The 26,715-nt window shown below is 38.8% G+C and overlaps 1 long non-coding RNA gene across 1 annotated transcript in view; it reads right to left on the reverse strand.

Moving 5' to 3' along the window:
- The window catches only part of LOC114044116, a 30,760-nt gene extending 4,417 nt beyond the window's left edge, over positions 1-26,343 (reverse strand). Inside the window, exon 1 of the long non-coding RNA XR_003569179.1 lies at positions 26,192-26,343. This is a non-coding gene — a long non-coding RNA (uncharacterized LOC114044116). The remainder of the gene's footprint in view (positions 1-26,191) is intronic.
- Between the last annotated feature and the right edge of the window lie 372 nt (positions 26,344-26,715).

Genomic DNA, 26,715 nt, shown 5'->3' on the forward strand with positions numbered 1-26,715 from the left:
AGGAAGGAAGGAAGGAAGGAAGGAAGGAAGGAAGGAAGGAAGGAAGGGAAGGAGGGAGGGAGGAAGAAAAATCGGTTCTTGAATATGTCTCCAGCTTTAAAGAAAATATGCTTTCCTTGATCCAGGAATTATTTTTTTCTGCTTTCAGTAGACTGATACATCTTGAGAATTGACATGTTTCATGGGAAAGCTCTCTGGGATCTATGAGGGGACATTAAAAAGAAAATTCATTTGTAAGCAAATTCAGATTATTTTCCCCCAACAGATGCTCTTGATCTCTTGGTCCAGAACAGCGTTTCTCTAATTGGTAGGAAGGAAAGTCGTGAAAGAAGGTGTGAAAGGAAAGCAAAAGTTGGTTCCCATACATTCCCTTCCACTTTTGAGTCCCAGATTCGGTCCCTCTCTAGTCTAATAAGTGATGCAATAGGGAACAACCCTAATTTGAATGAATGAGTGAGGACTTAGCATATGCCATACATTATGCTTGAAGTAAAAATAAAGGCAAGACAGTCCTTTGCTCCCTATTTTTGAGGAGCTCACATTCTAATTGGAGGAGACAAAAATGTATAGAAGAATTTGTCTACAAAGCAGATGGAAATACCTGGAGGTCCTCAGAGTGTATTGACTGGCAGATGGCTCTACCTGTCAGTCTGGAGGGCACAGTCACAGGGCAAATAAGATATATAGCATGGCAAGGCACATGGTAAGGTATACCAGAGAGAGTTTAGGTAGTGAATCCCTGTTCATCCAAATAATCTGAGTAACTATGTCCACAGTGAGAGGGGAAGGAGGAGAGGTTGGAGGGAAGTGGCTTACTGTTATTAGGAAAGAGAGAGTGGGCCCAAGAATCAGAGTATAGTAGGACCCCCAGGTTCCTACCCAAAGTGATGTGGATAGGAGTTCAAGTAGGAGGAAAAACATGGGGAAGAGTGAGAAAATTTGGAAATAAAAGTAAAATAAAACTGAATTTAAAAAATCAAGTGGGAGAAGGAAAGGGGGAAGCACATTGAGAGGAAAGTTGAGGAGGAAAGGCTCCCCATAATACTTCCTCCTTCTGAGCCCTCTAGTACTCAGGGGATTATGAGAGGTGGGTAGGCTAAGCAGGGAAGGGGAGGGGAGGGGAGGGGAAGGAAAAAAAAGTTCTTCTACAGGGTCCTCATTTGTAGCAAGAAGTGTTCTGTTCAATTATTTTCAGTCAGTTCTGACTCTTTGTGACTCCATTTGGGGTTTTCTTGGCAAAAACACCTGAATGGTTTGCCATATCCTTCTCCAGCTCATTTTACAGAGGAGGAACTGAGGCAAACAGGGTTAAGTGGCATGCTCAGGGTCACCCAGCTAGTGTCTTACATCAGATTTGAACTTAGGTCATCCAGACTTCAGGGCTAACACTCTATCCACTGCACCAGCTGTCCAACGTAGCAAAAAGACCTAGGTCCAAGCTCTACTCTTTACTAAGTAACTTGGGGCAAATCACTTCACCTCCCCATCCTCGTTTTCTTTTTTCTTTCTTTCTTTCTTTTTTTTTTTTTTTTTTTGGCTAGGCAATGGGGTTAAGTGACTTGTCCAGGGTCACACAGCTAGTAAGTGTTATATGTCTGAGGTCGGATTTGAACTCAGGCCTTCCTGAATCCAGGGCCAGTACTCTATCCACTGCACCACCTAGCTGCCCCCATCCTCATTTTCATCATCCAAAAAATGAGGGAGTTGTATTGGATGACCTCTGAGACTCCATTCCAGTTCTCATACTGAGTTTTCTTACTGTCTTCTCTGTCCTTCATGTGTTCACACTACTAGGATGCCTCTATAATCCATACCAAAGTGTTCACTTTCTGAATACTTTACAAGACATTCAAATTGGCTTTATTGCTATTTCTCACATAGGACATATCATCTCCTATCTCTGCACTTTTGCATGGGCTGGCCCGCATGCAATGAAGTCCCTACTTATCTCTATTTCTGTGAATCCCTAGCTTCCTTCAAAGTTCAGCTCAAGTGCCTGTTTCTATATATGGCCTTTCATGATCCCCTTGGGGGTTAATGCTCCACTTCCCAACAAAAAAAAAATACTTTTTAATGACTTTACATAAACATCTATTTATCCATCCATTTATCTATCCATCTACCAACTCATCTATCCATCCACTCATCTATTTATCTATCTGTCTGCCTATCTACCTGTCTTTCTATCTATGCGGTCCTTTGACTGAATCCAAACTTCACAGAACATATCCTCTAAATAAAAGGATTTGTTCTGTGAAACTTGAACTCCGTCAAAAGGCCGAACCCAAGGACCTAGAAGGCCACATGTGACCTTGAGGTCACAGCTTCCCTACCCCTGGTTAAAGTCTTATGACTTAAAGAACTAAAGTTCAAACCCAAGTTTTATGACTCCTTCATTCATGAATTCAGGGCACTCCTACTCTACTGCTGCTAGCTTAACATTCCTAGAGTCCAGATCCAGTATTGTCTTCCCTTGGTTTGGAAACTTTCACTTTTTCTCTATTGCCTATTAAAGTAAAATCTAAATTCTACCTGGCATTCAAAGCCTACACATTTTAGTCTCAACCTACCTTTCAGGTCTTTTCTCTCATTCACCCTCATGTACCTCGTACTTAATCCAAACTGAACTCTTTGCAGTTCTCAAGAGAGGGAGAGAGAAAGAGAGGGAAGGAGAAAGAGAAGGAGGGAGAGGGAAAAGAGGAAAGGGAGGAGAGGGAAGGAAGGAGAGAGAGGGAGGAAATAGAATGAGGGAGAGGAGGAAGGAAGGAGGGAGAGGAAGAAGGAAGAAGGGAGAGAGAGGAGGAAGGAGAGAGGGAGGAAAGAGAAGGAGGGAGAAGAAGAGGGAGAGGGAATGGGGAATGAGGAACGGAGGGAAGGAGGGAGACAGAGGAGAGGAAGAAGGAAAGAGAGAGGGAAAGGGAGAGAGAGGGCTTCTAAAAATCCTCAGGGCAAGCATTGTGATAGTAGGCTGCTATCTCTAAGTGCACACTACACTTTCACTTTGACTGAGTGAACAGTTTGACACTCGTGCTTTTTTGTGCAGCTAAGTAACTAGCAAAAAGAGTTGCTTTTCAAAATGTCAAGATAAAGTGGTTCATATGGTGAACTGCCTAATGGTCATTCCTACACTGCTACATCTTCATTTTCAAAGGTAGCCCCATAGGATCATAAAATTAGAGCTGGAATTAACCTCAGAGGTCATCTTGTCCAACCCCCTCATTGTAAAGATGGGGAAACTGAGGCCCACTGAGCTCCTTAAGTGATTTGCCCAAAGCCAAATAGGCAATAAGTGATAGAGTTGGGATTTTCAACTCAGATCTTCTGAATCCAGAGCCAGTGCTATATCATTTTGTCTACTCAAATATACTCATTGCCCTAAAGTTTGTCCAATGAATCAGCCAGTAAATGAGAAATCTGGTGGGGAAAATGAGGATATTGCACAATTTCAAGTCAATGGATGCTAACAGCCATCAGTAGGGGCTCCATTGTTTTTCTCTTGCCTTTCAGAAACATTAAAAATATTCTCCCAAAGGGTGCTTTTTGTTATTCTCCATTAAAATATTTGTCACCTCTTCACAGATCCCCCCAAAGTCTGGGGATCACTCACAAACTCTTAAGGTGTTTCAAAATACATCCATAATCAAACATTTTTATGGTTGTCCACTGAGGTCAAAATGAACAATTAAATATGGACTTAAGATTGGCACTGAAATGGACTGAATGATAGAATTTTCAGAGTTGGAAGGGAAACGAGGCCACCTAGCCCACCCTGTAATAGAATAAGAATCCTTGTTAGAACATACTTGACATAGGGGCAGCTAGGTGATGCAGTGGATAGAGCACTGGACCTCATGTCAGGAGGGCCTGAGTTCAAATCCAGCCTCACTAGCTGTGTGATCCTACCTAGCCAAACCAAAAAAAGAAAAAATGCTTCTAGCTATCTTTTAAAAAAAATCATAACACAGTATAATTTTAAAAAGATGATTGCACATGAAACTGCAAATCTATCATGTACAACTTGCTGTCCTTTTAAAATACATAATAAAGTTTTCATGTAAAATTCTTTTTTCCCCTTTTCTTTTTTCCCTCCCCCACCCTAGAGATGGCTAACATTAGAGACAAATATGTATATATAATACAATCATTCTATACATACTTCTATTTACCAGTTCTTTTCTGGATACATCCAGCTATTTCTTGAAGACCTCCAATAAGAGCCAAGCCCATCTCCCAAGGCAGCCCATTCCACTATTAGCCAACTCTAACTGTTAGGAAATGTTTCCTGCCATCAAACCTAAATTGTCCTTTTTTTAAATACCACTCATAGCTCCTAGTTCTGCCTTCTAGGGTCAAGAGCAAAAAAAAAAAAATGTCCAATTCCTCTTCTGCATGGCAATTCTTCAGATACCTGAGAATGTTATCATGTCCCTACTAAATCTCTTCAACACAATAAGACTCTCCACATCCTTTCACCAGTCCTTATAAGGTGTGTTCTTTAGGTCCCTCACTATATCCTGCTTGTCCTCTTCTGATCTCTCTACATTATTAAGGTCCTAACCTGAATTTTTTACTCTGGAAATAACATATCCACTCCCATCCCTACTCAATAAACTTTAGGGGTTCCCTTATGCCCCAAGGATAAAATATGAAATCTTATGTTTGGCATTCTAAGCCCTTCATAAACTAGTCTCCTTCTATCATTCCAGTCTTCTTATACTTTACACTGCTCCCCTGCTCCACCACCTCTCCATTCTCCTAAACGCACACACATAATGTTTGATTCAGTGACACTGGCTTCCACAATGTTCAATAAACAAGACACTCCATCTCTCAGCTCTAGGTATTTTATCTGGCTGTCCTCCATGACTAGAAACCTTTCCCTCCTCATTTCTGCTTCCTGCCTTCCCTGGCTTCCTTCGAGTCCCTACTAAAATCCCATCTTCTATAGGAAGACTTTCCTAACCCCTCTTAATTCTAATGCCTTCTCTCTTTTAATTATTTACTATTTATCATGTACATAAATTGTTTGTACATATCTGTTACCTTATTGTCTCCCTCATTAGATTGTGAACTCTTTGAGGGCAGGGACTATCTTTTTACCTCTTTTTGTAGCCTTAGCACTTAGCACAGGGCCTGACACAAAGTAAGCACTTAATAAATGCTTATGGACTGACTGCTCAAGACAGAGTATATTAGGATTATTACCAACACCACCCCCCAATTCTGGACACTATGCTCCCAATCATTCAACAAAAAAAGCTAGCTTTTTTTGGCTACCCTAATCACCCCATTGACTCATATTGAACTTGTAGTCCCTAAAACTGCAAGATCTTTATTAAATGAATAACTATCTAAGCATACTTCACCTATCTCATACCTGTGAAACAGCCCAAGATTATTTATGACTTTATCTTTTTCCTATTAAGATTCAGTCAAGTGTTCCAGCTTTTCAAAATCTATTTAGATCCTAATTCTGTCATTCAATATGGTAGACATCTCTCCTAGTTTTGAGTCATTAGCAAATTCAAGAAATATACCGTCTATACCTCTATCTAAATCACTAATTAAAATATTAAGCAGCACAAGGCCAAGCAGAGATCCCTCAAGTACTCCTCTAGAGGCCTCCTTCCCAGATAATATTGAATCAATAATGACTACTCATTGGGTCTAGGAGGCTTTCAACCAGTTCTAAATCTAATTTTATTATCCTCGACCATGTCTTTCCATCTTGTTCACAAAAAGTTTATTGAGAAACTTAATCAAATGCTTTACTAAAAGCTAAGCAAACTGTATGTGCAACATAACCGTGATCTACCAATCTAACTGCCCTATTGAAAAAAGGAAATAAGGTTACTCTGGCCTGACCTAACAGAAATAGGTCAGACCAGATTAACCTTATTTCCTTTTTTAAAATTTATTTCCTGTTAATGCTAATGATGACTCTTTGTCATCAGTATATCCTTTTCTGTTTTGATAACCATTCCTCTAATAACATGCTTGAAAATTTTGCCAGAAATCTACAACAAGTTAGCTGGGCTGTAGTTTATAAAATCTACTCTTTTGGGTTTTTTTTCCCTACAAAAACCAGAACTACATTTGCTATTTGCCAGTCCTGCAATACTTTTCTCATTCTCTTTCTTTTTTTTTAAATTTTATTTTTTACATACATATTTGTTTTGTTCTGAACTTAAAAATACAAGAAACATTTCCATAACACAGTAAAATAGGAAAAAATGATTGCACATGAAATTGCATACCTATTATGTACAACTTGCTATTCTTTTCAAATATATCATAAAGTTATCTCGTAACTTCCTTTTTTATCTTTTTTCTTCCCTCCCTTCTCTACCCTAGAGAAGGCTATCTCTGTACACAAACACATATATGTGTATATATGTAAAATCATTCTATACATACTTCTATTTATCAGTGTCTTCTTGGGATGCAGATAGCTTCTTCCTTCATAGGTCCTTTGTAGTTAATTTGGGTATTTATAATAGTCAGAATGACTTAGTCACTCAGAATTGTTCTTAAAACAATATTGTTATTACTGTATATTATGTTCTCTTGGAGTGAAATGAGCAGAACCAGGAAAACATTGTACACAGTAACAGCCGCATTGTGCAATGACTGACTTTGATAGACTTGGCTCTTCACAGCAATGCAAGGATCTAAGACAACTCCAAAAGACTCATGATGGAAATTGCTATCCATATCCAGAGAAAGAATTCTGGAGTCTGAATGCAGATGGAAGCATACTATTTGTTTTCCTTTTCCTTTGTTGTTTTATTGCTTTATTCTCATGGTTCCTTCCATTAGTTCTAACTCTTCTTTACATCACGACTAATGGTAAAACACGCTTAATATGAATGTATTAGTAGAGCCTCTATCAGATTGCACACTGTCTTGGGGAGAGGAGGAAGAGGAGTGGGAGGGGATGGAAATTTAAAATTGAAAATCTTATGGAAGTGAATGTTGAAAATTAAAAATAAATTAATTATCAGGAAAAAAAGATAAAGCCTGTCACAACCAAAAAAAAAAGTCTCTCCTTGATCTATTTTTCAGGTCAGTTGTTTCTCCAATCAGATATTTTACATTTTCTTCTATTTTTTCATTCTTTTTACTTTGTTTTATTGTTTCTTAATGTCTCATGGAGTCATTGCCTCCCACTTGCCCAATTCTAATTTTATTTTTTTAGGCAATTGGGGTTAAGTGACTTGCCCAGGGTCACACAGTGTCAAGTGTTTGGTCTGAGGCCAGATTTGAACTCAGGTCCTCCTGCCTTCAGGGCCAGTGCCCTATCCACTGCACCACCTAGCTGCCCCCCCAATTCTAATTTTTAAGGAATTATTTTCTTCAGTGAGATTTTGTACCTCCTTTTCCTTTTGGCCTATTTTGTTTTTTAAGAAAATCTTTTCCTCAGTGAATTTTTGTGCCTCTTTCACTATTAGGCCAATTCTGTTATTTTCTTCAGTATTTTTGGTGCCTTTTTTTGTCAAGCTGTTAATTTTCTTTTCACAATTTTCTTGCATTACTCTCATTTCTTTTCCTTTACCACTCTTGTCTCTTTCTTTAACTCTTCCAGTAATTCTTTTTATTTTATTTTACTTATTTGTTTTTGCTTTTTGGTGAGGCAATCAGGGTTAAGTGACTTGCCCAGGGTCACACAGCTAGTAAAGGTCAAGTGTCTGAGGCTGGATTTGAACTCAGGTCCTCCTGACTACAAAGCCGGAGTGCTATCCATTGCACCACCTAGCTGGCCCCCTCTTCCAGTAATTCTTGTTAGACTTGTGTCAAATTAGGATTTTTCTGTGAGGCTTTACTTGAAGCTGTTTTCATACTGCTTTCTTTTTCTGAGTTTGTGTCTTGGTCTTCCCTGCCATCATAGTAGCTTTTTTATGGTCAAATTCTTTTTTTATTGTTTGCTCACTTTTTCAGCCTATTTCTTAACTTTGAATTTTATGTTAAAGTTGGGTTCTGCTCACCTGGGAGTGCCAAGCTTCAGGCTTTTATGTGCTGCTGTTTTGGTTCTGGAGTTCCACAAGTTTTTGGTGCTTCCAAAGTCATGTTATGCTGGGAGAAGTGTGGTCACAGAAATTTTGGTCTATGCTTTGGTCTTTATCCAGAAACGGCCCCTGTTCCTATGCACCAACAAGTGCTAGTGCTCTTCTTTACCCTGGAACTGGGACCAGATCCTCTTCTTCCTTGTGACTGACCACAAACACTCCCATGGAATTGTGACCCAGAACTGCTATGGGCAGTAGAGTTGCCCATCAGTGCCAGCTGCCATCAGTGCCAATGAAGGGTTCTCTGTAACCTTTCTGATTAGTTGTCTGGTCTGAGAATTCCCAAAGCTACTGTTGCTGTTGCTGCAGTCACCTCTAAATGTTGCTGCTGCTGGCACCATGAAGACTGTGCTCTGGACAGACCCGCACCTCGGTGTCACAGACTTCTCCTGCATACTTCCTAAATCTTCTTAGGCTGAAAAAATGTCTCAGCCTGACCTTTTGTTGGTGCTACTGCTCCAAAGTTTGATTTGAGGCATTATTTTAAAGTTGTTTGGAGGAGAATGTTGAGAGAATTCATCTGAGTTACTACCTCTAATCTGCCATCTTGGCTCTACCTCATATTAGAGTATCATTTTTCTTTTAATATTTTTTCAATTACATGCAAAAACAATTTTAATATTCATTTTCAAAATTTTTAATTCCAAATCCTCTCCATCCCTCTCTTCCCCCCTCATTGAGAAGGCAAATAATTTAATATAGGTTATACATGTGCACTCATGCAGAACATATTTCCATATTAGTCATATTGTGAAAGAAAACACAGACCGGAAAAAAAAACAGGAAAAATATTTAAAAAGTTTAAAATAGTATGCTCCAATCTGCATTCATACTCCATTAGTTCTTTTTCTAGAAATGGATAGCATTTTTCAAGATAAGTCCTTTGAATTATCTTGGATCTTTGTATTGCTGAAAATAGCTAAGTCATTCACATTGATCATCAAACAATTTTGTTGTTAGGGGGTACAATGTTCTTCTGGTTCTGCTCACTTCATTTTTTATCAGTTCATGTAAGTCTTTCCAAGTTTTGCTGAAAGCATCCTTTTAAAAAAATAATATTTTATTTTTCTCCAGTTACATGTAAAGACAATTTTAGCCTTCATTTTAAAAAATGTTTGAGTTCCAAATGTTCTCTCTCCCTCCCTTACCTCCTTTCTCCCTGAGACAGTAAGCAATTTGATGTGGGTTATACATATTCAGTTGTGCAAAACTTATTATCACATTAGTCATGTTATGAAAGAAGGCATGGATGCAAAGGGGAAAAAAATACAAAAAATACAGAAAGTGAGAGTATGCTTCAATCTGCCTTCAGACTCTATCAGTTCTTTCTCTGGATGTGAACAACATTTTTCATGATGAGTCCTTTGGAACTATCTTGGATCATTGCATTGTTGAGAAGAACTAAGTCCATCAAAGTTGATTATCACAGAATGTTGCAGTTACTGTGTACAATGTTCTTCTAGTACTGCTCACTTCACTCAGAATCAGTTTATGTTAAATTTTTCCAGATTTTTCTGAAATCTGCATGCTCATTATTTCTTATGGAACAATAATATTCCATTACATTCATATACCACAACTTATTAAGCCATCCACAATTGATGGGCATCCCTTCAACTTGCAATTCTTTGCCACCACAAAAAGAGCTACTATAAATATTTTTGTATGTATAGGTCCTTTTCCCTTAAAAAAAAATCTCCTTGGGATATAGACCTAGAAGAGATATTTCTAGATCAAAGGGTATGCACTGTTTTATAGCCCTTTGGGCATAGTTCCAAATTGTTCTCCAGAATGGTTGGATCAGGTCACAACTCCACCAACAGTTCATTAATGTCCCAATTTTCCTACATCCCCTCCAACATTTATTATTTTCCTTTTCTGTCACATTAGTATGACAGAAATCTGGTAGTTATGAGTTGGTAGTTCAGAGTTGTTTTAATTTGCATTTCTCTAATCAATAGTAATTTAGAGCGTTTTTTCGTATGGTTATAGATAGTATTGATTTCTTCATCTGAAAACTGCCTGTTCATATCCTTTGACCATTTGTCAATTCTTATTTGTCATATTCTTAAAAATTTGACTCAACTCTCTATATATTTGAGAAATTAGACCTTTATCAGAGAAACTTGCTATAAAAAATTTCCCCCTTAGTTTTCTGCTTTCCTTCTAATCTTGGCTGCATTAGTTTTGTTTATGTAAAAAAATTTTAATTTAATATAACCAAAATTATCCATTTTACATCTTGTAATGCTCTCTGTCTCTTGTTTGGTCATAAATTTTTACCTCCTCCATAGATCTGACAGGTAAACTATTCCATGCTCACCTAATTTGCTTATGATGTCACCCTTTATGTCTAAATCGTGTACCCATTTTGATCTTATCTTGGTAATATGGTGTGAGATGTTGGTCTGTACCTAGTTTCTGCCAAACTGCATTCTAGTTTTCCCAGCAGTTTTCATCAAATAATGCTTTCTTGTCCCTAAAACTGAAATCTTTGAGTTTATCAAGCACTAAATTACTTTGGTCATTTACTACTGTGTATTGTGTACTAATCCAGTGCATTGATCTACCACTCTATTTTTTTTTAAATTAATTTATTTATTTTTAGTTTTCAACATTCACTTCCATAAGCTTTTGAGTTTTAGATTTTCTCCCCCTTCCTCCCTGCTTCCCTCCCCAAGACAGCATGCAATTTGATATAGACTCTACATACACATTCTTATTAAACATATTTTCACATAAGTCATGTCGTAAAGAAGAATTAGAACCAATAGGAGGGACCACAAGAAAGAAGAAACAAAACAAAATAGAACAAAAAAAAAGAGCAAATAGCAAGCTTCAATCTGCATTCAGACTCCATAGTTTTTTCTCTGGATGTACTGTTCTATTTCTTAGCCCATTCCAAATTGTTTTGGTGATTACCTATTTATAATACAGTTTGAGATCTGGTATGGCTAGACCACTTTCCTTCACATTAATTTTAATTAATTTTCTTGATATTCTTGACTTTCTGTTCTTCCAAGTGACTTTTATTATTTTTCTAGCTTTATAAAATATTTTTGGTAGCTTGGTATGGCACTCAGTAAATAAATTAATTTAGGTAGAATTCATCTTAGAATATTCTTAACCATTATAGTCCATAACTATTTGGGATGTCTCATTTACATACATTATAATTCTGTTCTGAAATGATCTCTGGAATCTCTTACTATAAATTTTCTTCTATACCAACAAAAAAAGAAAAAAAGTAAAAGAAATTCCTCCCAATGAATGTCTGATTTTAAATGAGTCATAGACTCATAGAATCTTTGAACTGGAAAGGACCTTAAAGATCATCTAAGTTCAACCCTCCTATTTTCAACTTTACCTGCCACAATATAAATAGGAAACCTGCCTTCAGAAAAAGAATGTTCAGCCCAGAGAAATCTGAAGTCTTCAGCATTTTAAACAACCCAGTTTGGGTTGTTGAAGAATGACTATCTAGACCTTTAGGAGTCCTAGTCATTCCAGAACCAGGTGACTGATTCAATTCATCAAATATTTGAAAGAGAAGGTCATGACTTCAATAGCTGTTATACATTTACACAGCACCATCTGTAGGCAAAATGTTTGCATTCACTTTATTATAGCTCCTCAGGTCTTGTGAGAGAAGCAGCATATGTTTCAGGTGAATAAATTAAAATACACAGTTGGCTGACTTGCTCAAGGATCCACAGTTAGGGTCTCGCTTAACATGACAACCTAGAGGGAGTAATGTTCATTTTGAAATAACCCTTCTTTTATCCTTGGTTCCAAATATGTCCATTTTTACCTTTGAGCAAGTAAAGAGGCTTTTATCTTTAGCTCCTCTTCTAGTTGTCCATTTGAAACTACCTAGAAATAAAATGACCATAAATCTACAATGAGCCCCTTTCAGGTCCTACGCTTTGCTTCCCATATAGGGTAGGTTTTTTCCTAGCAGAAGCTAGGAAAGCACTGCCTGCTAGAAATAAAGCCCTGATGGTCTAAATTCCCTCCCTTCCCCCTCCTTCCTCCCCCCATCGTAGCCCACATTTGTCCTGTTTGCTGACAATGCTAAGCTTCAGCAGGGTGGATTCCAGATCTTAAGGGGAAAAAAAGAGGAAGGGAACAAGGAGAGATAGTGAATCTTAGGGTCAACACAGAGCAAAGTGAAGGAAGGGAAAGAGGAAGCAGCCTTCCCCTCCCTTCCCACAGAATCACTTTTCCCAATGACTCTGCTGCAAGGGTCTCCAGATGTGGCCCAGTTCCGTGTTGAATTTTATATTTCTGATCAGAGGAGTCAAGACTAGTTTGGATTACTTGCCCAAAAATGCACAGACCTGCACAGAAGTCAGTCAGCCAGTCAACCTCTACTACAGCTGGGAGGGACAGGGTCTCCAAAGCCATGTCTCACAAAAGAACAGCAAGTGCAGATGCCAAACTGCAAAGCCAGATCAACCCTAACCTTCCTGTTGAAGAAGATCGGTCCTTTTTGGGTGGCTTTCCTGGTCTAGTGCATGTTTCAGTAGGATTCATGGCTTCCTTCAAGTCCTAACTAAAAGTCCAGCTTCTAAAGGAAGACTTTAATGCCTTCTCTCTGTTGATTATCTCCAATTTATCCACTATAGATCTCATTTGTTTGCAAGTTGTCTCCCCCATAAGACTGTGAACATCTTGAAAGTAAGGATGATCTGTTGCCTACCAATGTTTCCCCAGTGTTTAGCACAGTGACTGGTACATAATAGGAACTTAACAAAGGCTTATTGACGATCTCACTATTTGGGGTAACTGGATCCCCAAGACGACGCTGTGCCAAAGGGCCACTGCATCTTCTTCCCCATCTCCTCCTGTCTTTAGGAAGAAATATTTGTTTTCACCTATAGTACAAGAAATGTGAAACGTGGACCATGTTTTACTTGAGAGCCTGTTTTCCTGGATCCACAGAGGTCCACTTTGCTTCTGGAGACAAGCACTGAAATTGAAGCAGAGATGACAGGATTTTTGTTTCTCTCCTAGAAAGATACCACCTGGCATCCTAACAGGAAGTAATTCGCATTAAATCAACTTAAATGAAGCAAAGGAAATCTCCCTTGGGGGAAGCTCCAGCCTTGGCAGCATCATCAATGAAATCTACAGATAAAACCTCTGATAGTCTCCACAAGATGCAGTCTAATTTGGGGAGGCTTTGGGAAGAAAGAGGGTTCATGCTGCAGGAAATACTAACACTATTTCACATTTCTATAGTGTTTAATGGGCAATATTTTATTTGGTCCTCCCAACCAAACCCAAACTATCCTGAGGATAGTTTCCTATCAGGGAGGAGGCATGCCAGGAATTGCCAGCCATGCTCCTTCACCCAGCTCCCAGCTTCCCCCTCCCTGTGTCCATCACACTCCTTTCTGGTAACCACCTTTAGATGGGGTGAAACAAATGAAAAACCCTAAGAGACAGAGTTTCTGGGTAATGAATAATCAATTTATTAATCAGGCCAGCCAGCAATCAATAAATCAATAATGGTTTATCTTGGTAACCAAAGATGCTTCATTGAGATCCTGAAAGCTTTAAATAACCCTTGAAAGGGAATTCCCTTGACAACTAAAAAATCAACCCTGATGGATGGACATTTAAATGAGAAGGTGGGCTAAAAGTCTTCAGCTGCTGAGAACATGTCTTGATTATAAGACTCAGCCTCTTTCAGCAATCTGGACACCATCTCCATCCATCTCCATCCAGACCACTCTGGTTGGCTTTCTCCTTCATGAGCTGGGTCACCCTAAAATGTAATGGAGGGGTGCAATGATAGGAGTTCCTTTCCCCAGGATAAGAACTTGCCCAGACTGGATTCTATTTGCACTCTAAACAGAAGTTAGGTCTCCTAGTTGGTGGGGTCCTGACCAAGACTGAAGAGCATGTTCTTTGAAGGTTAGGGGTAATAGCATCAATCAGTCATCTCCTCTGAGACTGACTTCAACAAGAGCTGGGCCTTAATGAAGAAATTGAGAAGAAAAGCCTGAATCCCAATTCAATAATTGGTTATTAATATAATAGCAAAAATAATAATTTCTCTCAGAGATTAGACTGCCCCACACCAGCACCTAGTACAGAGGAATTACTCAGCAAATGGCTGTCAGTGATTATGACAGTTGATCTGTTTCCTGTCAAATAATCTATCACTTTAAACTCCCCTGTATCAACTATAGAGATCTACCTCAGTGTCAGGATCTGCAAAGACATTAGCTGGCCTTTCTAATTAGAACCTTGGAGGTGATTCAGCTTCTCTGTACTTTGTACTTCTCCATACACTATGGTTAGCAAATTCCTACCTTCTGTACCTCTAATCACTGTGACTCAGAAGTATCTGGGTGAAAACTCCTTTCTCCTGCCAGTTCTACCCACTCTCTCATCTCTCTCCAGCTCAATCCTTTCCAGTTCTATGCTTCTCTGTCCTTCCTTTCCATTCAGCTCCCCAGAAACTTCCTTTTAATTATTTATTTATTTTTTTATTTACCCATTTGTTTCTGGGCTTGTTTGTTTGTTTCTGGGTTTTTTTGGGCCCTTTTCTCCCAACCAGCTAGGCATATGGTTCAAAAGTCTTCTCCTCTTCTTACTTTAAATGATACTATTTTATAGTGCCCTTTTCAATAAATTTGCTTTTATTTTATCCTCTTCCTTATTACTTTTTCCTTCTGCTCCAGTCTGAATTTTGTTCTTCATATCACTGGCTCTCCCTTATTTGTTTCTTCGTAATTCTCTTTGTGTCCTTCTTGAGGGTAGAAGCTCTGGAGTGCTAAATCTGAATTCCCTCTTTTATCCTGTTTCTATGTTATTGCCTTTGAAGATCTTACCTCCTCCTCCCTGTTTACTACTATCTCCTTCTTAGAAACACCTATTCATGAGATATTCAATGTAGAATGGAAGCAGTGTTGTATGGTGACCACACCATGATCATTCTCTGCTCCTAATGCTAGCTTATTCTATCTCTGCTTCTAATCTGAGGTAGGACAACCTCTATTACCCAGACTGTTCTTAGGAACTCATATATCCTGTTTCCCAGAGTGTGATGCAGTCCTGGAAGACACAACACTTTCTAATGGAAAGTGTTCTTTTAATGAACACATTCAATCCCCCCTCCCATAAAACTAAAGATGCCTACCTCTTAACACAGATGCTTCCTTATGGAATTATTATTCAGTGGCATCCTTCGCTTTCCCCTTCAAGGACAAGTTCTCCTTGTGTTCTCCCCATCCCAGGACCTCCTTTCCATTGGTTTTATCCTTTTCTGGGACAGCCCTAACTCTTGTTGAGAGACTAAAGACATTCTTACCTCTTTTCTGATCACTTATGGCCTGGGCGAGGGTGAATCTTTGGTTTTTTTATATCTCTTACCTCCCCTCTTCCTGTTCCCACAATTAAAAATTGAAAATTGAAAATCACAAGGAAAGGGGAAGTAAGAGATATAAAAGACCTAAGAAATATAAAAGATATATAAGAGATGTATCTCCCTCAAAAGATATTGATTGACTTATAGAAGACCATGAGATTTGAGCCTTGGAGTATTAATCCAGATCTTCTCTCTCCTTCTGTTCTCCAGATTTTTAAAATTCCTATTAAATCTTTAGCCCCATAGGTGCCTTCATGATACCTCTTTGGACTTTCTTTTAGCCTTCAATGCAATGCCTTTTATTTTTTTCTTTAAAAGTAGCCTATAAAATGAGAGAATTGATTTCATATTTGATCTTTTCTTTATAACTGCATTCATCTTGCTTGTGTTTCTTTGGTTGTAATGCTTGCAAGTCAAATATTCTGCTGATTTCTGCATTTGTTTATTCTAGAATGCCTCAAATGCCTCTTTTATTAAAGGTATAACTTTTTTTTTATAATTGCTGATTAGGCTAAATATTGCAGTAATATGTCATTTTGGGTTGCAACTTGAACTCCTCCATTGTACAAAAATCAAGTGCCCCCCCCATCACGCACACGTACCAGAGACCGAACATCTTCAGCCTCTTCTAGAAGTCAAAGTGTTACATCAGGAAAAGTACACTGACTATCTAGATTCAAAGCCTACCTCTGACAGTGACCATACCTGACTATAAGCAAATCATTCAACTTCCCTGGACCTGTTTCCTCATCTGCAATATTAGGAGCTTAAATTATCATAGCCCATGAAGTGCCTTCTAGCTCTAGGGCAATGGTCCAATTATCTTCTCATTGGAGATTGCCAGGAGCCTGGCCCAGGTCCCTGGCTAGAGTAAACTCAGGGAGAAAATAAAACTGGCCCTAGCCAGGTTTCCAGGACTCTTTTTCTTAGGAATTGAATGTTTTCCCTTGTAGCTGTGACTGCATTGGGTTTGCATCTTCTGCCCCACCCAGAGACGTTCTGGGGCCAGCTCAGACCAGCAGCTTCCAAGAGTCAATTGTTATATTTCCACTGAGCATTCATACCTGGGAAGCCAGGAAATGCTACAAATCAAAGCTTGATTTATTGTTTTGTGTATTGTTTAGACTTAAGAAAATGATTAAGAAAATGTTGATGTAGATTAAACTTAAAACTATGTCATATGGGTGGCAGCGAGATGGCACGGTGGATAGAGCATCGGCCCCGGAGTCAGGAGGACCCAAGTTCAAACCCATTCTCACACACTTGACACTTACTAGCTCTGTGACCCTGGGCAAGTCACTTAGCCTATTGCCTAGCCAAAAAAAAAAAAAGTATGTCATATGTGCAATTGTTTACCCCTTGAGAGCTGATTGTTAAACATTTATCAGCACACTAACTGACTTTGCACTCCTTCATCCACTTGTAGTTTCTTTCTACTTTCTGGTAGTTTGGTAGAATCAATGTCTGCTGACTTTTGTAGGGATCAGGGAGGTAGTTTTCAGTTTTAATCACTGCTATTTGGGGACTAGTGCTTAGTACAGTCTCTAGCATATGGTAGGTGCTTAATAAAAGTTTATTGATTGATTGACTAGGCAGAGAGCCCCAACAGTCAGATCTGTGGGGTTCTCTTGGCAAATATACTGAAGTGGTTTGCCATTTCCTTCTCTAACTCATTTTATAGATGAGGAAACTGAGGCAAACAGGGGTAAATGACTTGCCCGGAGTCACACAGCTAATAAGTGTCTAAAGTCGTATTTCAACTCGAAAAGATGTCTTCCTGATTCCAAGCCTAGTGTTCTATCCACTGTACCACCTAGCTGCCTAAGCATTTGGTAATGACTTACTACATGGCAATCACTATTATAAACACTAGGGATACAAAGATAGTCCCTACCCCCCAGGAGCTCAGTGTCATAAGGGAGACAACATGCAAACAACTATGTACAAACAAGAAATACACAGGTAAAATAATCCTGTATATAGGAGATAATCAACAGAGGGAAGGTTCTAGCATTAAGAGGGATTCAGGAAGGCTTCTTATGAACAGGTAGGACTTTAGCGAGGCTTTAAGGAAGCCAGGAGGGGGAGATTGAGGAAGGAGAGAGTTCCAGGTATGAAAGATAGCCAGTAAAAAGGCCCACAGCTGGGAGAAAGAAGGTCTTGTGTAAGGAACAACAAAGAAGCCAGTCTTGCTGAATCACAGAGTGTGTCAAGGGGAGTAAAGTATCAGAAAACTGTAAAGGAGGAAAGGACCAGGATATAGAGGTCTTTAACAGTTAAACAGAGGATTTTAGATTTGATCCAGGAGAAACAGGGAGCCATTGGCATTTATTGAATGGTGGTGACATGGTCAGACCTTTGATTTAGAAAAATCAATCTGACAGTCAATTGGAGGATGGACTGCAGTAGAGAGAGATTTGAGACAGAAGGGCCAAGAAGCTGAAGATGGCCTGCACCAAGATGGTGTCAGTGTCAGAGGAGAAACAAGAGTTCATACAAGAAATGTTATGAAGGTAAAATCAAAAGACCTGGGCAACAGATTGGATATGGGGATGAAAGAGGAGAGATTAAGGAGTCAAGGATGACACCTGAGTTTTGAGTGTAGATAATTGGAAGGACAGTAGAGTACTAGATTCGGTGTCAGGAACACCTGGTGACCCTGGAGGACAGAATGAGACTGATGACTTTGCACAGCTCTGCCTCACTTAAATCCAATTCACTTGCAAGCCAAGACATCACCCTCCTTATGTCATTGGTCCTCTTCAGAACAAAGGACTAACAACAATTTTCTCCACTCCAATCCCTAAAGCCTTCAAAAACCCTGACCTCTTAGTTCCCCAGTCCCCTTAGCTACCATGACTTCCTCTCTCAGTCTACCACTGGAGTGGTTGTACCTTAGTGTCATCCCCACAACCCCATCCATCATTCTCAAATGAATTTGCTTCAGAGGCTGCCATTCCTGCTTAGAGTACAACATACAACCACCTTGTGAGGTCGGAGGTAACGGCACCTGTACTTCCCACATCTAGATAAGAAATATCTTGATATCAGATATGCTGCTAGCTTTGCTCAAGTTCAACTGCCTAGTAACTGGAGACATCACAACTAGGTCTTCTGACCCAAAGTCCGATGCCCATTATGCACTGCTGCCTCACTTCTTTTGTAGTGTGTTCAGTAAAACTCCACTTCAAGGATGCCCTTAGAGGGTAGGTCCTGTAGCCTGATCCAATTCTGCCTCTGACACTGGCCAGCTGTGTGGCCTTGGGCAATCCTGATAACCTCTACCAGCCTCATGCATAAATTGTCTTCCTTATCTGTAAAAGTAAAAAAATAATAACTGAAACACCTACATCACAAAGTTTTCTGAAGTTGAAAAGATACAGTGGATTAAAAAAAAAGGTAAGAAAAAGCAAAACTTTCCCCCTCCCCAAATATCACTAATCTTTGAGGAATTGTGGGGAGGAGAGGAGAGGAAATATATTTACCAAGTACCTCACTATTTTATAGATACAGGTATACTGCAGGTCAAACCACAACCTTTGAGGGCACAGTATCTTAAGGGGCATTTTGCCACTGTAGCATAGGGAAACTGTACCATTGGTTATAAAATTTCCCCACCTCACAATTCTCTTCTCCCCACAACATTTGGAAAAGGTTTTGTTGTCTACAATGCTAGTTTTAAGAAAGTCTGATACATGAAAGTTAAAAACTTGAAAAAAAGATAAAATGGAAGTGAGAACAGGTTTGACAAAAAGATACTTTATAAGAAACATTGCCCAGAGAGTTCCTCTAAGTATCCCTTCCTTTTGAGTATTCAAGTGCCTATTTATTTAGACCAAGAATACTTCTTTTTTTCTTTCTTTTTTTTTTTGCATTTTATTTTTTCCACTTAATAGTATCTTTTTCAATTATATGTAAAGATAGTTTCCAACATTCACTTTTAAGAAATTTTGAGTTCCAAATTTTTTCTCCCTCCCTCCCCTCCCCCCTCCCCAAGAAAGCATGCAATCTTATATAGGCTATATGTACAATCATATTAAACATATTTCCACATTAGTCATGTTGTAAAAGAAGAATCAGAACAAAAGGGGAAAACCACGAGAAAGAAAAAAAAGAGAGAGAAAATAATATGCTTCTATCTGTATTCAGACTCCACAGTTCTTTCTCTGGATATGGGTAGCATTTTCCATCATGAGTTTTTTGGAATTGTCTTAGATCATTGTATTGCTGAGATGAGATGAGCTGAGTCTAGCAAAGTTGTGTAGACCAAGAATTCTTAACCTTTTTTGGATCTTGGACCCCATGGACAGTCTGGTGAAACCTAAGGACCCCTTCTCAGAATAATGGTTTGTTGTCTACATTCATAATGGATGGAAATGCTAAATTTCAGTTCATTAATAAAAATAAAGTTATAATTTTTCCCTATCCAAGTTCACAGACCTCCTGAAGACTATACACAGACCCCTTTGATTCAGTATCAATAGTTTAAACCAAGGAGAGGGCTTGACTTGGAATCAGGAAGCCCTGAGTACAAATCCAGCCTCTGACACTTACTAGATGTGTGACCCTAGGCCAGTCACTGAAGTTCTTAAGAGTCTGAGGAAACTCTCTAAAACTATATGATAGGTAGGGAGTTTTAGACTGAGGAGCAAAGGAACTTGAAAGTAAATTGTCAGGAGCTCTGGGCAATTGAAGAATCATTCAGGAAGCAGGATAAAACATCTATGAAACAAGTCAAAAGAAAAATAATTTGATTTCTACATTACTTTTCAGGAACACATCTATACCCAAGACAAAGTAACCTTCTATTTAAATTCAGTTGAGTAGACATTTATTACACACATCCTCTATGCAAGATAACATTCTAGACATATACATTTTTCAAAGTACTATATACTTATTTTTAATAACATTAATTTCACTGTGAGAGCAGCTAGATTGCCTGCCTTGGAGTTAGGAAGACCTGGGTGAAGTGTTGCTCCTAACACTTACTAAACTGTGCAATCATGGGACCAAATCACTTAAACTCTCAGTGTTCCAGGCCATTATCTAAACCTCTAAGATGCTAGCCTCCATTGGTGGAGGGAATTTCCATACCAGGACCTCAATACCCTGATGAAATGATAGGTCTGGCCCCCACCATCACCCCACCTCCCCAAAAACCAAATTTTTTAAATGAACTCTATTGCTCTATAAACATGGTAAGTCTAGGATGTATTTTGGTACAGAGTGAGCTACATATGGGCAGGCTTCCTTTAAGATGTTAGAAGGCACAAGTGTGTTTCATTATCATGACTTCACCATACTATTTTAAAATACAGTAGACTCCTTTAAAATCCCAACAGCTCAAATTTCAAGTCATCATAACTCATGGTCTTGTTTTGATTCCCAGTGATAAAAACCAGGAGACTTGAGCTTCTCCTGGAGGGAAACAGAGCTGCAAATATAGTCTCAATCTTTTCTGATATATCCCATAAACCAGTCAACCCAATGCATGCTTCATTTCTATTTCGAAAATAAATTTCATTCCTTCTCCAGTGAAACAATATATGTATGTGAAGTTGTCCCTTGCTCTAAAAAATAGTATTGATCTTACACTAATATCCTCACATACACTTACACTCATATACCAAGACAACCCAAAAAGCTGCTGCTTTTTAAAGAAGAATTAAGGAGGATCCTAGAAATAGACTTTCTTCTCAACCCATTTCCTTTCCTGAATTTTGTTCTATCCCATCCTTAGGACACTAATTCAATAACAGATTAATTCAAACTGCAACAGGTCAGTTTAGGTGACTGGGCAGCTACCCATTAAGAAACAAGTGAATGGAGTAAATGCAATGAACATTTAAACCATCAGGAGGCTTTCATTCCTGGCTTCCCAGTATCTGAAAACGAGGTTCCTATTTCTGGGTACTTAAGTAAACTTGCTTGTTTTTTAATGAAATTTTGCAATCACTTGGAATTCCAGGCTACAGTAGGCATTTTTAGTGCTTCCTATTTATAAAATGACTGAGACATTGTAATTTGGAAGCTGGGCTTTGGCAGAATATGCTTGTACAAGCTGTATGGGGGCCACAAAACTGCTGTTGCTGCAGCTCTTTGCTTGGAGATGCCATGGCCTCATGTCTCTTATTTGCGTTGTGAGCATATGAACCACACCAAACTCTAACTCCAGAAAATTTCATTTATATTGAGTCTATAGCAAATGGCAAATATTACATGGTTGTCAAACACAACCAGTCTTAGCTAGCAAAACCAACCAAAAAAATAACTATTATAAATAGAAAAGAAATAAGCATTTATTAAGAGATTACTATGTGCCAGGGACTGTGCTAAACTCTTTACAAATATTATTTCATTTTGTCCTCACAATGACCCTGTGAGGTAAGTGCTGAAATTATTCTCATTTTAAGGATGAGCCTGTGAGGTAAGTACTAAAATTATGCTCATTTTAAAGATGAGAAAACTGAGACAGGTTGTGACTCATCCAGGGTTACATAGCTAGCAAGTAGCTGAGTTCATATTTGAACTTGGGTCTTCCCAACTTCAGGTCCAGTGCTTGATCCACTATACCACCTAGCTGCCATGTCTGGAAATTTTAGTGCAAATAACTTAAAGTGAAAGATTTTCAACTAATTTTTTTCCCCACCACTATCACTGAACTGCCATTTCAAACTAAACCATACTATAAGAGGATCTGTTGAAAGAGCTGTGGTTGTTTTGGTTAGATAAGAAAAGCCTGGGGAGGGGGGGATGGCATGAATTTCTTCACATATTTAAAAGGATAAGTGGAAGAGAAATTAGATTTACATTACTTGGTCTCTTGTGGCAGAACTACTCAGTCAATCAGTCAACAAGCATTTGTTAAATGCCTACTATGTGCCATCTCAAAAAAAAAACATAAGATGCACAAATTTAAAGAATCCACCCCAAATGTTCACATGGATTATTTGTGCCCAACCTGTGGTAGAACATTCCGAGCTTGTATTGGTCTGATCAGCTACATTAGGACACACTATAAATTGACTGTAGCATAGTGATGTCATTTTGGTCCTCTTTGAGAGCAAACAGCCAACCATATGCCAGGTACTATGCTAAATACTAAGGGTTAAAAAAAAGATTAAAAACAGACTACTGGGGGGAGATAGCATGTGAACAACTATGGACAGACAAGATATATACAGATAAGTTGAAGATGATCAACAGACAGACTGTTATTCAGTGTAAAGAAAAACTTACTAATGATTAGAGCTGTGCCATAATGGAACAGGCTGCCTCAGAGATAGTGAGCTCCTTATCATGAGAGGTATTCAAAAACACTGGATGACCACTTGTTAGGGACATTGGAGAGTGGATTCCTGCTAGGATATGGGCTATACCAGATGACTTCTGAGACCAGTTAATTCTGAAATACTATAATTTTATAAATTCATTGAGAGAATTCTATTTTTCCAAAAGACTACACGCATGCCAGATAGAGAGTTGACCTTGAAACCAGGAAGACCTGGTTTCAAGTTCCACCTCTGATGCTTCCTGGCAGTATGACCCTGGAGTCACTTAACCTCTTAGTGCAAATTATGTGAGAAAAATAATATTTGCTCTATCAACCTCACAGACTTGTTATGGGGATGAAAATGAGAACCTCTCAGTGTTCTGAGGAACTCAGACCATAAGTTTCAGACAAGGTACACTCTTGCATTGGAAGAGTTTCCTTTTCTAGGGCATCACCTATACCAGAGAAAGCACAAGCACAATTCCTATATGAATTCATAAATTATTGAAGTTATTAGAAATCAATAAAACTTCAAAGTATAATCAATAAACAAGTATTTATTCAGCACCTACTATGTGCCAAACACTGTGCTGGGCACCAGGAAAACTAAAATAAAATTAAACAAACCCTACCCTCAAAGAGCTTATATTCTATAGGTAAATACAACATAAATTTAAGATAACATGCAGGGAGCAGCTCTAACAACTTGGGGTGGAGGAAGGAAGGAGGTAGGGACCCAGGAAAGGCTTCATGTAGGAAATAGCAATTGAATTTTGAAGGAAGGTAAAGATTTGAAGAGGCAGAAGATAGGAAAAATGCATTTCCCTCCACAAATATGGGAGATGGGATGCCATGTGTGAGGAACAGCAGAGAGGTCAGTGTAACTGAAACACAGAGTACATGAAGGGAAATAATACATTATAAAATCAGAAAGGTGAGCTGACATCATGTTATAAAAGGTTTTAAATGCCAGAGGAGTTTGTAGTCAATCCTAAAGGTAATGGTGAGCCAGTGGAACTTACTGAGAAGGAGAATATCATAGTCAGATCTGTATTTTAGAGCAAAATCACCTTGGAGCTGGATAGAGAATGAGCTGGAGAGAGGGAGAGATTTGAGGCTGGGAGATCAATTGGGAGGCTATTACAACAGACCAGGAGGGAACCGATAAAGGTCCAGACCAAGGTGGTGGTACTGTAATTGGAGAGAAGCAGATTCAAGATATGTTGTAGATGCAGAATAGACAAGACTTTGCAACGGATTGAATATGTGGAAGGAAAAGAGAATGAGGAATAGTAGACATCTCCAAGGGTTCAAACCTGACTGAACAAAAATATGGTGGTGGCTTTGACCAAAATAGGGAATTTTGGAAAGGACAGGTTTAGAGGAAAAGATCTGCTTTGGACATGTTGAGTTTGAGATGTCTCTGGGACATCCAGTTTAAAATGTCTAATGGGCAACTGGTGCCCGGGGGGAACAAATAACAAGAGAGACAATAGTATTGGACACTAGTATAGACAATGTTAGCATGCTGAGCACATAAGGAGTTAAAATATGCAACTTTAGCAGGCAGACCTTTGACTTTTGAATTTGTGCTGAGTTGCTGAACCTAAATAAGATTTTCCCCTCCTACTATGCATGAATTAATTGTCATTTAATGATGTGTTGCAGTGGACTTTGTGTGCCTAGCCTATGGAATTGGAAAAGGGATTTTTTTTTAACACTCTATAGGGCTTTTAAATATGAAGTGATATATTTTCTGGAGAGGCTATGTTTATTATAACCAGATTTTCTTCAGAAATTTTTTTTTCAATTTCAAAACAATTTTCAATAGCAAAAGGCTTTCCCCCCTCAAGTGTGAGGGGGAAAGATGCCAACTTTGGTCAAAAAGAGCAAACTTTCAACAAGCCCGGAGGGCAGCAGTAGACTGACAGATGCAGCAAAGCCTCTATTTTCTCAGACAATAAACAACCCATTCTTCAGTCTTAGTCTTTACATCATTCACTTTTAAAAGACAGCAACTCTACACAGGAATTCTAGGAATATATGACAGTTTAGCAAGGAAACATCTCCAGAGAGTTGATGAAATAGATGAAGAATGGTGAGAAATCAGAGAAGAGCAAATTTCTACAGTTATGTTGAACTTTCCGTAAAATATAAAAACTACAAAAATGTGACTTTCAGAGATATTCATTAAAGTCTGAATATCAACCTAAAAGGTCTCCCGCCAAATGGATGGATAGCCAGTGCAGCGCTTTTTAAATTTTAAATTTAAATTTAAATAGTAAAAGGTTTCTGAATATGCAGCAACCAAAGATTAATTCAAAATCAAATGTGTAATGAATCAGAGGTGTTTCTAGCAGTGCATGCCAGTGTTGCATCATGTAACTTGGTTCTGAACACCAAGAGGTCATGAATGGAAAACATTTAAGAAGCCCTGGTAGGGTTTTGAAGGGAAGTGTAGGATTTTGAAGGGAAGAACTTGACAAGAATTGCATAAGATAAGAGGCCACAGGTAAAATTTCAACTTTCATCGTTGGAGGGAGGATCTACTTTGATGAGATCACAGATCCATCAGCATGACAAAGTATATTAGAATATAAAGCAGAGAAACATTACGTTTTGTGCCCTCGAGGAGCTTACAAAGGAAAAAAGGAGAAACCATTTTCATCTAGGTGTATCACAATGGAAACTTTCAGACACTAATTTCCTTCTCTACAAGAAATCTTTTCTATTTGACATATTTTGTTCTTTTTCCCATTAATTTGCCATGTGGTGGGTGTGTACAGACAATGTCTTCAATTCTTATTGCCCCACAGACGAGTCCTTTGTTCTGGCATTCGTGTTATTAACCTATACAAGGTAAAAAAAAAAAAAGTCTTCGTTTTCCTCCTTGATGAAGACATCTGTCATTGATGAGGTCTCCCTATGCAAGGCATAAAAATTATCTCCAGACCTATCTATCTCCCTTTGCTGACCTGGGCTAGAATAAAAAATCATGGCTCACTGTAACTTTTTCTTGAATTTTACCATCAGGACTTGATCTGGCATATTTTCTAGATCTTTGTGGAGTAGTTGTGGAAAAAAGCTAGGCTGTACCACTTCCTCCTACTCTACCATCTTGACTCATCTCTTGGCAAGAAGTTTCTGGACCATATTAAGCATAGCAAGAATGAGAGCCAGTGAAGTGGGATGAGAGTGGCAGAAAAATGGAGGAATTCCTAGAAAGCTTTCCAGCTGAAGCCTCCTAAACCCAGTGCAGCACTAGCAGGGTTACACCAAATTCTCAGACAAATCGAGAGCTGGAGCCGAGGAACAGCAAACCTAGACCTTACCCTTGATTGGAACTCTAGATTACACAGTGTTCTGAGCTGAGCCTGACTCAGAACAGTCCGCTGGGTCTTTAAATTTGATACTGAAACAAAATGAGATACATTTAAGTCATTCAACAGTTAAAAAAAAAAGATTTACTTAGCCATTGCAGAAGAAGGATATTCGACAAGGATAAACATTGAAAACACCTCAAGACGATTCAGCTGAGTCAAGATCACTAGCCTGAATTCTCCATTGTGATCCACCAGCCAAGCCTCAGAGCACCCTGGCACTCCTCATAGCTGTCTGTACTCAGGCCATGAGGAAATGAAGACAGCAATCTGAGCTCTTAGTTCCCTGAGCCAACCAAGTCTTGACAAATGTCTCAATACCTTTTAATGAAAAACTAGCTTAACTGGCATCAGAAAGGGTTGACATGGATCCTATCACTCATAAACTGTGCAAGTCTGGAGGAAGGAAGTCAATTCTCTATTCAGTTATTTTCCCTTGCAGGGAGGTCCTGCCAAGAATAGTACTAAAGGTTTAGAGAGTTGTATGGAAAGGTGGCACCCACTGAGGGGAATAGTTACTTAAGACCATTTAACAACTCTAAATGATTTCTCCACTTGGAGAAAGTCTCAACTCCAGAATGGTACTATGAGTCAGGAGGGCTGTATTGGTCC

Source organism: Vombatus ursinus, unplaced genomic scaffold (assembly GCF_900497805.2).
Source record: "Vombatus ursinus unplaced genomic scaffold, bare-nosed wombat genome assembly UNPS02014772.1, whole genome shotgun sequence".
Classification (NCBI taxonomy): Eukaryota; Metazoa; Chordata; class Mammalia; order Diprotodontia; family Vombatidae; genus Vombatus; species Vombatus ursinus.